Here is a 12,477-nt window from a genome sequence, read left to right as displayed (position 1 = left end):
CACTCAGCATCTATTGCTCTTCTGTCCATCACCTGTCTCTGCTCTAAAAAGTACAATCTACTGACAATGCCAGAATGTAGCAAACGAAGTGAAGTTCTGTGATTGACTAGTCTAAAGTAACATTTAAATAGTACAATCAAGAAAATAGTATCCAGGGAATATCAATACTTCCAACAAATATTAAAAACCATATGGAAATCTGGTTCAGTATACTAAGAAGAGTTAGAAATGGTTCCCTCCCAAAATAATATTTTTTATTTAAAATCATTAAAAGAGCATTAAAATTCACATGTAAGAAGGGGGGAGGAATGATCAAGAGCCGAGGTTTACCAGTGTAGAGGCAGGCTAGTCAAAAAGGAGCGGTATCAATAAGAGTCACCCCGATCACACATGCCCCCCCCCCCCCCCCTTTTTGTTTCACTTCAAAAGAGAAATTTCAGTTAACGGCTGTTCACCGGAATCTGCAGGCAGCACAGACAACTGTCGGGAAGTCACACAGGTTTACCAGTTTCTGGCAGTTTTACAAGCCTGAGAATGTTGGGAGGTGACCCCCTGCTCCTAAGCCTAGGGGAGGCTTTCACATGTAAATGACAATGCTCTGTGCTTTATAAATGCAAATCAGGATAGTTTCCCTCTGAAAACCTTTTTCTAAACTTTCTGGCTAAACTAATTACACCAGGCTTAAAATAAATATATAACATGAAATGGTAAATTGTTCTTAAGTAGGCTAGTGTGCTGTATGAATTACATTGGATACCACGAGCAAAATCAATGCTATGAAAAACATTGAAACAATGCACATTATTTTAGCATTTTATTATTATCCAAAACACAATCCTAAATCTCAACCCCTGACAGAGTGGAATGATTACAGTCACTTATTCAATTGTGCTGGTTAGATGCACAGTCGATGAGTTAACCACACATCTACCAGCAATCCACTCAGCAGGAAGAAATTATGCGGAATATGATGAGTCTGTGCCCTGTAAGCTCCAAACCTCTACTGGCTTTACATAAAAATATCTGTCCTCCCAAAATACTGGCAAATACGGCACCATATTAACATGTCCATGGCAAACTAAGCTGTTGACTGCTGAAATTCCCTCATAATTTGAACTTCTGATTAAACTTTCTCAGTACTCCATTAAACACTAAACACTTTTATCCAAAGCGTCTTACAATATGTGCATTCAACTATGAGGGTACAAACACAGAACAGCAAAAATCATGTAAGTACAATCACTTAAAACCAGAAAGAATAACTGGGTCCTCAGTACAATTTATAAGCTGTTATAACTCCCCGCGGTTCGTTTACTCCGCTCCCATAAGGTTATCGTCGCAGAAGAATGCGGAACTCACGTTCTGTAAACAGTCACAAACTGCAGGGGATAAGATGATTTCCAAAAGATTTCCTTTGACTGAAATTCTGCTTTTCGTCTAGTGTTTGTTTATTAGCGGTCGCCTGATAGTGTCGTAGGAGGTCAAGCCTTTTTGATTCGGTGAGTATGGAGAAAAACAGTAAAGTAAAAACTTCCATTTGGATTGTTCCAGTTCCATGTGATGCCTTTTGGATAAAAAAATGCTGAACCTCTTAAGAAGAAAGGCTCCAAATACATCTGAACTTCTGGTTGTCAAGCGGCTTTCGAGACCCTCAAGCAGCATCTTGCTTCTCCACCAATCCTTGGCCACCCTGATTTCAGTCTACCCTTCATCGTGTACACCGATGCTAGTGATGTTGGAATTTGGGCGGTTGTGGCCCAACAAACTGGATTGTGGAGTAACGTCAGCCAGGGCCGAACAGGAGTTTGCTGCCGGGACCCCCGATGCCACAACTGGAGTGGCGTCGGCCGGGACCCTCCGGCGCTGGACAGGAAGGAGACCCAGCCAGGACTGGGGACTGGTGCCTGTAAGCCAGCTGCAGAAGAGAGAGGCTCCGGCTGTGGAGGCTCCCTCTTCAACTTCCGCCACCCAGAGCAGAAAACTTTTGGAGGCTGCGGGAACCAACAGCCTCCCAGGTAAGGTTTAGTGGATGGGGCTGGAGGGTTGATGAAGTCCCTCAGTCTGTCCTGGACCACCACAAGGTGCGGGACGAAATGGCTCACCAGCGGTCATCCCTCCAGCCATGCCTCAATAACAGAGATCTCCTCTGGGGTCTCTGCTTGGTGCTGGGTGCCTGGTGAGCACAGTTTGTCGACCAATGAATCAAAATAAAAAACTTGTCTGTAAAATAAATTACTCTCTGCTGGGTCCATGTCTTTGGTCGGATCGTTCTGTCAGGATTGGTGAGGCAGAAGGACCCAGGATGCAGAGTTTAAACTAAAGTATTTTTTAATGAAAAGTCTTACGACAGAAAAATAACAAGCAGACGCAGGAATCTCAAAAAATAAAAATGAAAAAACAAAAGCACATGAGAGAAAAACAGGAGGCTTACACAGGAGAAGCAGACGGAAGCTCAGGAGACACAGGATACAGAAGCAAAGGAGATCAGGACAGGACATAATGAAGGTTAGACAACGATTCGTCAAAGACATAAGGGGAGCACAGAGACTTATAAAGACACAGACAAGGCAGGGGCAATTGGACACAGGTGTAACACATGAGGACTGGTGTGGACAATCACAGAGAAAGGAAGTGAAGCAAGAAAACATACTAGGAACAGAAATTTCAAAATAAAACAGGACACATACAAACATAAGCACAATAATATACATGAGACATGAGGTAAGGAAACACTCCTAATAAAGAGGCAGAAACTAAACACTGGAAAATTCCAACCAGGTAGAGCATCGGAAGGGTAAATTTAACATTGTTCCTGATGCCCTGTCTATAGCTTGTGTGGATGCCGAGCCTGGCCAGGTTCCTACTTATGCCACAGTACAACCTGCCAAGAGGGAAATGTCTGAAGATCTCCAAATATCAGATGAGGCTATCTGGAAAGCTCAGCAGGCTGACGCTGATATTGTGCAGCTAAATGAAACCATCCTGGATTCAGGTGACCAAAACAGGACACATACAAACATAAGCACAAGAATATACATGAGACATGAGGTAAGGAAACAATCCTAATAAAGAGGCAGAAACTAAACACTGCAAAATACCAACCAGGTAGAGCATTGGAAGGGTAAATTTAACATTGTTCCTGATGCCCTGTCTATAGCTTGTGTGGATGCCGAGCCTGGCCAGGTTCCTACTTATGCCACAGTACAACCTGCCAAGAGGGAAATGTCTGAAGATCTCCAAATATCAGATGAGGCTATCTGGAAAGCTCAGCAGGCTGACGCTGATATTGTGCAGCTAAATGAAACCATCCTGGATTCAGGTGACCAGCTTGTGAACCCCACCACTAGATTCACAATCCTGGAGGACAAAGTATACAGGGTGATACAGCTTCCTCATAAAACACTCTACCAAGTATACATACCCACACCTCTTCGCCAACAGCTACTCCACCTCTTCCATGACCATCCACTTTCAGGACACCTAGAAAGGTTTAACACTTATAAGAGACTGCAATCCCTTGTAGGTTGGCCCAGAATGAGTCTGGAAGTGAAAAACTACTTCCAGTGTTGCCAAACCTGGAAAGCCAGGAAAGGGGTGACACATGGCAGGTAAAGATGGAAGTACGGAGAGGGAGAGGGAAAAACGAAAAGTCAGGCGAAACAGTTCTGATCGGTGGGAGGTTTACGTAAACCTACATATCTGGGACAAGAGTTGCCCAAAAACTGGACACTATCGTTGTTTCCCTGACCAGACCTAATGGGAATTCCTGAAAGTGTGGCCACTGCCATTTATAACACATCTGAATCCTGAAGTATTCTCATATATTGTGGAACTCTTATATTGTATAACTATAATAAAAAATGAAAATAGTGATCAAAAGTAGGAGTTTTCTGCGAAGATGAGTCAGTCAGTAACTAACATGAAGGGTGTCATCTCAGAACTCCTATTCAGCGTTCATTCAGAAAGCTGAGGATGCACGAGAGGCAGAGTTCACAGTGAGTTCACTGGCACACGCCTACGACTCCATCAACTCTCTTTCAGGTGTCCACAGTAAATGCAGTCTGTTTGAACATGCATGGCTCATCTGCATCAGGAGCGTTGGCATGCTGAATCTACTTGCTCTTCATGATAAATATTCAAATCATAAAAGTACATTAGAGGTTGATCAACAAATCCACAAATATCAGTCTTATTTTTACGTCACATGCAGATGGGTGAGGATAAACCATACTTAGCTCTCTACTGACATCTAAGGGTGCTGAGGAACATAACATGTCCAAGCCATTGTGACAGTGAATTATCAGCTTTCAGACAGTTAGTATATATATATATTCAGATAGTATATATTGGGTAGAAAGCCCTTGTGTTGACTGATAACTGTCTTTACACTGAAATTTAAAAAAATAGTGTAGAAGGAAGGAGAGAACTTTTTTTTTCTATTAATCAGCATTATTGTTGTATTAGAAATACCAAATAAGGCACACATTAACGTTGTGCCTCTCTGTCCTCTGAGCAGTCTGAAATATTCGGTTCTATATTACAATTATGTTGTCATTGGCTTTTAAAAATTAAAAGCATTATTTATCCAGCTCTTAACAGAGTCTAGTCTGAAACGTACATCCATGCTGTTCTGTCTCCACCATGTTTCATTAAATCTTTTACAACTAAATCATCTTAATTTCATAAGACCTAGAGCCAATGTATAAATGAGTTGAGCAATTAGTAGTGCTTTTTGGCATCTAGAGGATTATTATGTATGATATGTTATTACTATAATAATTACTGTTATTATCATTATTATTATTATTTTCAAGCTATTATTAATATTGCAGTAAAGTTTCCATGAGATTAACTTGTTTTATGGTTTTAACCATATTGTGCAATCCTAATGAAATATAATATTATTATAAGACTAAAACTGCAAGTGAGCAGAAAATGAACGAAGACAATACAATAGATTGCATGTATCTTAAATTAAGACCAACATTTTTGTTGTTTTATGTACTCTCATCCACGTTTAGGAGAGGGAAATCTCCTCAGTTTGAAGAAAGTCCTCTCAGAGAAGGTTCTCCCTAAGTATTGGAGCATCCCAGGACACAACTGCATGTGTGTAATTGTGATACAGTGTGACCACTTTATCACTTAACAACTGGGTTGAGGAACAATTTTCCTTAAGTAGGGCTTGAGGTAAGTTGGTCTTCACAAAGGGAATAACTCCTTGTCTCTTCAGAACTTCCACAAGCATTGCGTCCTTCTGGAGGGGCTGGTCATGATTCTGGTGTTCATTAAATAAAGAAAAGTAAAAGAGAGTAGTGATAATAACAGCAGATCAACTTGAGCCTTGTAGAGCGTATTGCTGTTGATTAACTGTGATAAATTATCACATATTACCTTATGGGTAAACAATGTTTTGATGCTAACTGGTACTCCATAAAAGAGACCCTGTTTGTTGGAGTCAAGAGTTGTCAGGTGATTGAAACTCTCCAGCAAGTGCACAGTGCAGTAGCTGAGCTTTTTGTTTGCATCTAGAGTCTGTAAGAAAACAGAGGACAAAAACAAATAAAAGTAGGATTAAGAGAAATATTTACTTAATTATGCTAAAATACCCTAGACACAGACATTGACATCCTTTGGTGCCAAAGTCTCTGCACTAATGATCAGAGGATGTACAAGTCAGAGTCAGCTGTCAATTATGGCGTCTCATCCCGTTTTTATCCAATCAAATAAATAATAAAAACAAAACTTACTAGAAAAAAGACACATGAACATTAGCGTAACACCAAAAGTCTAAAATAATTTGTTTGATGTGGTCTGACGTTTCAGGCTGGATCCAGATTAAACAGTTTAGCAAATGTGTTCATGACCTATCATGTCCTGAAAACCTCTCAACAAATGCCTGGGTGAGTTGTGCAAATTCCCCAACATATTTAGATGTCACAGGAGTCTTAAGCAATTTAGTCTTGCAGAGTAGGAACATGCAATGTTAGCACACAATATACAGTTCTTTCTCCAGCTGTAAAAGCTCCATTACAGCAATAAGGCTCCTCCACGGCAATGCAGCCAAATTCAATACAATTAATGCGCACACACCACACAAGCTCCACAATTACTGTAGCAACAGAAAAGGGGAGGGAAGGCTCTGCTAGCACTCGAGGAATAATGCCATGGAACAGAAATTATGAAAAGAGTTTAAAGCAGGTAATGTATTTGAAGGCACAGTAGTGATGCTGCTAGTGCTGAACTAATAGGCCTACTGCTACCTCAGCATTTGCCATGTGATTCACAGTGGGTGTGGGAAGCTTTGCCTGACATTGCTGTCTTATTGCTGTCCTTCTACCCAGCCTGTCATAGACTTTTCTCCTGTGCATGTCAGTTTTACAATGTGCCAAGCAGGGCCGGCCCTAGCAAATTTGGCGCTCTAGGCAAGCTTCACTCCTGGCGCCCCCCCCCCCCCCCCCCCCCAAGTAACTTTGAGTAACTTCATTGAAGTTACTCGGACACTGCTAGCTTGTTCTGACAACACCAAGGAGGTACGTACCTCGATTAATGCCTCATTTTACCCTAATTCTAGAATAATTTTTTTAATATCAGAATATTGGTTGGAGATATATGTTATGAGTCCCAAAATTGATACCACAGCAACAAAGTATATCTGTAGAATACAGCATGAATGCAGCAGCAATAACAACACGGAGCCTTCAGTTCCTCATCCAGACTGCATCTTATTCAAATTACACACAATTTCAAGTACAAGTATTTCTCTGAGTGAAACTGCATTTTAAGTGCATAAAACATACATTCAATTATTATGGTGTCTATTTCCTCCAAACATCTTAATATACATTATCACTCATAAAGAAATATAAACATTTACAATATATACCTATTGAACATAAGCTTATAACTGGTCTTTATAAGGCACAATAACAATACATGACTTAATTACAGAGTCTGTGTGTGTCGGAGCTGAATGACCCACTGTTAAGTAAACAATATACTATCGCGACCCGCCTGCAAGACGACGCGCAGGTAAAATAAACACCTATACAGGCGAATGTAGCCCCGCCCACCTAGTGCGTGAGTGTCTCCCCTCACTGTCCAGTGGAGTTTCTAAGTTATTACCAGTCTAAGTAGAAAATCAAAACAACATCAACACGTCTTAATTACACCCGTGGTGATCAACCGAAGCTTTAGGAGCTAACGTAGGTGACTCTCACCCACTACTAACATGTAGAATACAGGATGAATGCAGCAGCAGTAAAGACATGGAGCATTCAGTTCCTCATCCAGACTGCACCTGACAGTGCAGGGGTCAACTGCTCCCGTGCCAAACATTCCACTTGAGTGCTGCGGTCATTCACTGATTTCTCTAATGAAACTACTTAAATTACTTGGGCCATACCCCATATAGAAGGGGGCGCAAAAAACTCTGCCCAGCAAAAAAAATAAATATATATTTTGTCTTATTTTATTTTTAATTTTTTTGCTCGGCGCAGTTTTTGGCGCCCCCCTCTGAGTGGCGCCCTAGGCAACCGCCTATGTCGCCTGTAGGAAAGACCGGCCCTGGTGCCAAGCATAGCTGCCTCGTATGCATTTATTTATTTCTGGCATGAACCCTTTTGTTTATTAACCTGAAGACATCTGATAAAGAGGATGTATATTCTTGTCCTTTAACTGAAATTCCAGCCACGACCAGTTCCAGCTGCACTTCAGGCTCTCTGAAAGTAATTTATTAAGTAACAATTTTTTTATTTTTTTGGTTAGACATTAAGGGTAAATATATTTTGTGGGCTGTACTTTATATTTAACAGAGAAAAGTGGCAGTAACCAGATGTATCTTAACAGTCAACAGTACACACCAAGTAAACAAATTTAATTCAGGCAGTACGGACAGGCAAAACACTTAGACTGTGTCTCCATTCAACGGCCACATCCTACGGAGGGTCCAATCTATGGCCACGTACAGCTTGTCGGCTGAAAAGAAACAAGATGTTCTGGTCTTACGATAGCGTCACCAGGGACAAAAAAAGTTCTAAGGTTGATTATAAAATGTTTAAAAGGCACTTAAAACTTGTGTATCACTGGCTGGTCAGTTGAGTACATATATTAAAAAATAAATTCTCCTTGAAGTTTTCGCCTCGATTTTTGCCGCCATTACGTCACGGAGGTGGAATGAATCATGGGATATGTTGTGCCGGGAAGGATCCAGACGGTGCTTCCTCTGTTGCACTGGGCTCGAAGGACACTGTAGGAGCAATATTCATTTATTGTTAGCATGTCATATTATTCTGATTAGATAACCTGCAGTTTTATTTTTGGACACTTGGTGGCGGTCATTAGATACACATGGCTGTATAGGGGCATAGTTGACAGGAAATACAATATCAACAGTCTTGAGGGATGATATGATTTCAACTCCAACACACACAGGGAGTGGTATATGCACTATAGACTTGTTAGACACGGAATGACCTTCAATAAAGATGAAAATGATATTGGCTGATATCTGATTTGTTTAAGTTCTGCAATAGGTGGGGTGATGAGGTCAGAGATTGGTGATATCAGTCCACAGATGGTTAACTGACTGTCAAGCTGTTGGACTTCAAGGTATACAATCAAATGAAAACACATCACTCTATCATACATTGCTGCAGCTCCTCTTTTCATCCTCTCTCTGAAACACTTGGTTGGAGCTCCTATCTCTTTATGACCTCCCTGCCAACAAAGCCCATCTCTGCTCTGATTGGCCAACTGGCCCGCTCTGTAATTTGTCAACTGCTCCCGGGGAAATGTCAGCCTTCACTCTTGTTCTACCTGGCTTTGTTAGGAAGTATTGGCAGGAGTACTGTTGAGGCGTTGAGGAGCTTTAGAAGCAACGTTGTCTGTGGGGATTTTTTACAGACCCTTTTCATACAAACAATCTAGATAACACACTTATAGAAAAATAACATAGGAAATAAAAAAACATGCTATATAAAGTTATGAAAAAACTTGTAATAACTTAGTGTAACAGTCTTAAAAGCATAACACAGCACAAACATTAAATCGTGCAAATTGTTTTTCCTGAGGTATAGAAACACGATAAATGTCCCATAAAACATGTTTTTATGATGTTTTCAGTTTTACCTTCAAATAAACTAGGTGAAACAAGAATTATATTTCTACTCTGAGGGCTTGCTGAGGTAAAAGTTCTCTTCTCAGAACAACAACTGACATCGACATTGCAGGTAGATCTTCAATCTCCAAAACCAACAGACAGATTTCTAAACATTTACCTAGATGAAATTACCACGTCTTTCCAATCTGAACAGTTACCCTCTCATCATCAGTCATGTGTTATCCTTGTAAGTAGAGTTGCAGCTGGCAGCACCTGATTTGACCAGACCAATAGGTAAGAAATATAAAATGTTGATGTCTCCTGAAGGGGTGTGGTAAGTAAAGGGAACTAATAAACGTCATCTTAAATTCTTAAAATGTAAATGTATCTGTTCAGGAATATTTAACAATAATTGCTGTGTCTTCATTGCCAGTTGAAACATCACAGAGCCACTAGAGAGCACCATAAAACTGCATCAAAGATGCCTCTTGGTTGAGTGTCTGCACAGTGCACAGGTGGGCGGATACGATGTAGCTTTGCCTTTTATCATCAGCAGTAGGTGGCACTATAATTGTTTAATGCCTCACTGATTAACAGGGCTTGTAAAATGATATGTGCACATCAGCACGCTCACTACGTTTTATTGGTTTGTTTGTATCACCTGATGTGTTTTTACAGATGTCTTTGCACAGCTGCAGCTATAACGTGTCACCTCCCAGCTGCACTTTATTCAGATTGAGGTCCCTCCCTTAAGTGCAGCATGTTTGCCTAATACATAAATGATGCATCTGCATTAGTGTCAAGTTAATAAACATTAACATTTGTTTTTTATAGATGTGTGCTAAAATTGTTTCCAGTTTTGTTGTTGTAAAAGTGAATTATTTCTTAACCATCTCAATGAAACATTCCTTTGATGCAGTCAGGCTTTTTTTCACAGATTGTGTTATATTATCAAAGTGCAAAATCATGCAGGTAGAGCCCCATGAAAATGACAATCACAAATGAGCAAAGCAACAAAAAAAGACAGTTATAGAGGTGAATCAATGAGAAACGTGTGATAAATAACAGTAAGTTGAAGCATAGCACAGTGTCAAAGCAGCGTCAACCCTTAAAGAGCAATAGTTTGGTTTCTGGAAGAATCAAAGCACTGAGACCTCTCCGCTCAAGGTCAAAATTTGCTGCTGATAGGAACATGTGCTCAGTCCCTGTAAAGGGATAAAATTACAGTATCTTCAGACTTCGGTGGAGGTATCTTCCTCACAGAATGATTATTATATCACAGTGTCCTGGTGAACTCTAAATTCAGGGATGGACACACCAAAGATGCATGACACATTTTAGAGCTGATCATTAAGACCAAATCGTGACATGACGCGGAACACATGTGGCCTCATTCTTTTAGCTGTGTGAACAAACTTTTTTGGGATGGGACTGCCTACCTTGCTTACATCCTCTGATTGGCAACAATTATTTTTATTTGACACTTCTCAGTAGTTCACCACAAAGCTCAAACAATCATGTGATTACCATCTCTAATGGTCTCTGTTGCAGGAGAAAATAAGGATAGATAGATGCTGACAATTCTCGCAACAAAATATAATTACAAACTTTGGGTATATGAAAGAAATATAACAAAATAGGATTTGATTAAATATGCAGAGCATGTTGAATATCGAACCAAGACCACAGTAAATAGGAACTATAAATGTATATTATCTGTAAATGTATTTTTCACATTTCCTTTCAGATCATACAAAACGTGGTAAAAATTGTGGCCCAGACACAATCCAATTCCATCTGGTCATTATGATGCAGCCATTTATTTTAGGCATTCAGCTCTCATCATATCACCTTCACAAGGAAAATGCACTTTGAAATGATTCATGTTCTCTCAGGAGCATTGAGAAAAGATTGCTGACACACAAATGTATCATTTCCTGTAAAGACTGTTAATAATCTATTTTAACTGTAATGGTTGATGGGCTCCTCACAGATGGATTGAAATGAATCACAAAAAACACACATCAAACTTTAGGAGCACATTGTATAACTGTGGCATTAAGAAAAGAATGTGGTACTTGAACAACAACCACAACTCTTATCATTTTTAGCTGATGGGACTCCTGGGTGTGACTGGTTGGACAACCTCTAATGCTCAGCAAGGTCAGAGATAACAGTCTCCTCTGGTTGGTCCTTGCAGCTGTACAAAGACAGATGTGGTCATCAAAAGGCTCAGCTTACATGTGTGGTCCAGAACTAAGACACAATCACCCAGAGCACAAGTGAATCATGTAGCAGCAGCGCCTCAATGATACTCAGACCGTAAAGGTCCCATATCCTCTTCTCATGTAGGTGCCTGTATATATAGTGCACCTGTATGTATCGCTGATAGCTAGTTTACAGTAATGTATAAAGCATTTGCTAACAGTTGTTGTTGTGGCAGCACTTTGGATATTCTTTATTTAATTCAGATTTTGTCTTTTTTTTTCTGAACCATTATTACAACTGCACAGTTGTCTGTTGTATGTATATGGCCAAAAAAACTCTTTGTTGATTTTGTGTTTTTAAATGTGTTTGTGTTGTGAATTGTGGCTGCATGGGCGCTTTCCGTCGCTGTAAGACGTTTTGTCATTTCCTTGTGGTCAACAATAGTTTGTTATTCAAATTCTGTGTATGCCATAAGTGATTTTATAGGGAAAGGGAAAATGTCCTTTTAAAGGAACTCTGAAATATATTATTTCCTTAGCCACTCAAAGTAATGATTTACATAGTAAAGGTAGGGAAAACAATTGGTGGCGGTTTTGTTCAATCTCGACTTTCTGGTATCTGTTAATTGGCTCACAGCACCAGCTGATGTTGAGGCCTTGAGGGTAAATTACTCAAAACAAATGACCGTGATATTTTTGTAACTGTAGTGCATACATTTTTGTACATGTAGGAATTATCTTTTGAAGATACGTGTAGGACACATGCTTTTGTACTTGTGTGAAATACAGAGGGGTATTTGTTTCTGAAACATGTATTAGATATATGTAATGTTTCTATGTATATATTTTTTCAGGGCTGTTTTGTCTTTGTATTATTCTGTTAATGGTGTTTGTATTTGCAATTAAATGGTAGGGAATTTGCTAAACTTTGTTTTTTGGTATCATCTTTGTTCCATACTGTTGTCAATGCTAACAGCTATTAGGGAGTTAAAATTAAAACTAAAACGTAGTACTACTGTAGCGTTAAGCTTGACATTTTCAAAAAAACAGAACCAGAAATGTATTTTAAACAATGATATCTGACAGCGGGAGATGCCTGTGAACCAAAGATCCTTACATGTGATAAACTTCTAAGGTAACTGTATAATGAGGTCCATGAGACCTCAGTGAAAG

The sequence above is a fragment of the Platichthys flesus genome, chromosome 1, assembly GCF_949316205.1.
Source record: "Platichthys flesus chromosome 1, fPlaFle2.1, whole genome shotgun sequence".
NCBI classification, from domain to species: domain Eukaryota; kingdom Metazoa; phylum Chordata; class Actinopteri; order Pleuronectiformes; family Pleuronectidae; genus Platichthys; species Platichthys flesus.
The sequence above is the reverse complement of the archived record's forward strand: the minus strand, read 5'-3'. Positions refer to the sequence as shown.